Below are 3,393 nucleotides of genomic sequence, written 5' to 3'. Positions count from 1 at the left end.
AAGCAGTGGTATCAACGCAGAGTACTGTTAAAACAAAATATAGCAAAAAATATTGCGCTTTAATGATCATATATAATATATCGTATTTTATTTATACAAGTTTTCTATCCAGTTATTTTTCAACGGCCAGGATCAATAGGATATATTATACCGCTAATTTCTTTTAATATTCCTAAGGATTATTAATCTTAAGAATTATTAATTCTAAGGATTATTAAAGAGATTTGCTTTTTTTTATATTATAGTTACACTTTCTTTTTCTGTTTAAAACATAAAGATATATCTATAGCCATTTTTTACTTTAAGTACAGATAGTGTAAAGCAGTGGTATCAACGCAGAGTACTGAAACTCTGTTCCGACTGACCTGCGATTACATTGCACGCAATAACGGCAAATCTATGTACATCTTATAAACTTACTTTCACAACAAATTTTTTTAAATACATCTTCTTGAAGAGAATTGGACGCCCTAAAAATTAATGCTTGCGTTATTGTTGAGCTAATTTTTCATAAATTAGACGTAGTACTGTACTCGTTCTTTATTTCAAGTTTATTATAGATTTTGTGTCCATTAGAAAAAAAATATATTATTTTAAAATATTAAATATATATTAAATATTATTAAATATTATTATTAAACATTATATTAAATATATTATATTAAATAATATATATTAAATATTATATATATATTAATATATATTAAATATTATGTATATTACATTATACATTTATAATGGAACAATCGGTAAATTTTTTTTATTATTGAGTTATACAGAGGAGAGAGAGAGAGTGTGTGTTCATACTATAACAAATCATATAATTCCTCTAATATAATGAGAGGAGGCGGGAACACACAATTTTGAATGAAAACATTCCTACATTTCCCTCTCCTAACCATACGCACGCACGCACACACGCACACGCACACACACACACACGCGCGCGCACACACACACACACACACACACACACAGCAGAGAGGATTTGGAGTCATTAAATGGAAAAAATGTATGCGTAACTTTCATATGTAATAACTCCGCGAAAAAAAATCGTACAAACTTTGCTTTTTTTTAATTTATAGTAAAAAGTCCACATTTTACGATAATTATGATAAGATTTGCGAAAAATATTTATTCCACCCCGTGGAGTGCGTCAAAGTACGCAATTTTTTAGAGACAAAACACGTCCTTACTTTTGAAGTAGTGGCGTATGGGGGGGAGGGGGAGAATAAATTAAAAATCTGACGAATGCTTTTTAAAGTAGAGAGAGTTCAAGCTTGACAGTGAAAAAAAAATTTTTCAAATACGATCATTTTTAGCGGAGTTATGCTTATTTGAAATTATGCGAAATTTTGACTTAAAATACATATGCGTTAATTTCGTTGACGAGTGTATAATCGAAAAAAATTACGCAAGGTGACTAAAAAATTTTTATGTCTCTTAGTACCCCAAACTTGACAAAAAATCACAGACTTGTGATAATTTCTTTATAGTGATTTGTATGTTTAAAATGATCGAGAGATGCGTAAAATATGTTAAAAGAACTTGATTTGCTTTGATAAAAAAATTAAAAAAAAAGTAAAATCTGTGGCAGAAAAATCTTTTTTCCACTTTCTAACTGCCTCAACATAATCTTTTAACTGCCTCAACATAAAATTTAGAAAATGTAAAGTTGCAAATTATTTCTAAAATTACCACCAACGTAAAAAAGTTCCCGAGTTAAAAAAAAATTCGGCTTTTATATCATACTACAGAGCAATGATTCAGCTTTAAGAATCCAGTTTTAAAATTGCTGTACGATAATTTTTTTTTAACGGAGTTATGAATGATCAAAGTGAAAATGATCACTTTCTCTTCATTTCTCGATAATTTGATAAGGAAAGATCGAAATTTATATTTAAAAAAACGATTTTGCAGGGAAAACTTCAGGCTTTAACGTAAAAAAGTCAAAAAATGTTTTCAAATCTTTTTGTGCATGTAACATGTCTACAAAGTGAGAAGAAAATTTTCTATTTTGTTAAGTTCGTCGTTTTCTGTAGTTGCAAATTATTTCTAAAATTACCACCAACATCAGTTTCATCCAAAACTCACCATGTGGAGGTTGTACGATTGGATTTGCGCTTTGAGTGAAGCTGATGTCGGTGGTAATTTTGGAAATGATATGCATTTTACATTTTCTAAATTTTATGTTGAGGCAGTTAAAAGATTATGTTAGAAAGTGGAAAAAAGATTTTTCTGCCACGGATTTTACTTTTTTTTATATAAAAATACAAGAAATGAAGAAAGTGAAAAACAGCTGTGATCTTCCAAAAGTAGAGATTTCACGCCTTGAAACCCTTTTTTAAAATTAAAATTTTTATTTTTTGAAACAAAGTTACAGTTATTTAAAATTTGCCTATTTTTTAGACAATTTTTTTTGATCCCTTAATTATTGTGCGGAATGTATTATATAATATATTAATATATAATATATTATATATTAATATATTATATATATAATATATAATAATATTATATATTAATAATATATTAATTTATATATTAATTATATATTAATATAAGAAAATTATTATTTTCTTATTAATGTATATTATATATTTTTTTATTATTATATATTTTTATTAATATATATTATAAATTATATCATATTATTCTAAATTGTGATGCTATGTAAAAGATATATAAAATATTCTGAGTATATTTTTAATTGCATTGATTACAAAAAAATTGAAAAATTTTACGTATGAAGTCGGTTATTTAAAGTACAAAATAATAATTATGAAAAATAAATATGTAGATTTGTAATCAATAAATTATACTTTTATTTTTAATTATTCTTTTATTTTTGTTTTTTTAAATACTTCTTTTTGTTCTTGAGATAATTAATATTTCGTGATTTATTACGGCCATTTTGGGTTTTGATACGAAGAGTTTTTGTCATCTAAGAGTAATCTTATTGCAAAAACAGCCATATATCAGCGTTCGGAAAATTTTATATTAAAAAAATTTATATTATATTTAAAAATTGTTGACATATTCTTGAAAAAAAGTAAAAAATCTATGCTAATATAAATTCCTACCTTATTGCCATTTACGCTGCAGAATTACACGTGTTTAAAGTAATTGCATCAACTGCTTGGGCTAAAGGTTTAGATCTTGTACTCTAATGAAAATGTACTTCAATGAAGGGAACAACAAACGTATGAATTACGTTCCGATTCAGAACGATGAAACTGCATTATATAAAAAAATCAAGAGACACGATAATGTCTCGCGCCAAACCCCGTGCGCAGCGATAACGAGGTATCTCGTGTATCTATACGCGAATTGGAAGGTTGAGAGTATCATAGATTTGCGGATATGCAATAACGGCGGCTGAAGCGATCGAGT

The sequence above is a fragment of the Prenolepis imparis genome, unplaced genomic scaffold (assembly GCF_030444845.1).
Source record: "Prenolepis imparis isolate NDT839.2.m4 unplaced genomic scaffold, iyPreImpa1.0 SCAF_2, whole genome shotgun sequence".
NCBI classification, from domain to species: Eukaryota; Metazoa; Arthropoda; class Insecta; order Hymenoptera; family Formicidae; genus Prenolepis; species Prenolepis imparis.
The sequence above is the reverse complement of the archived record's forward strand: the minus strand, read 5'-3'. Positions refer to the sequence as shown.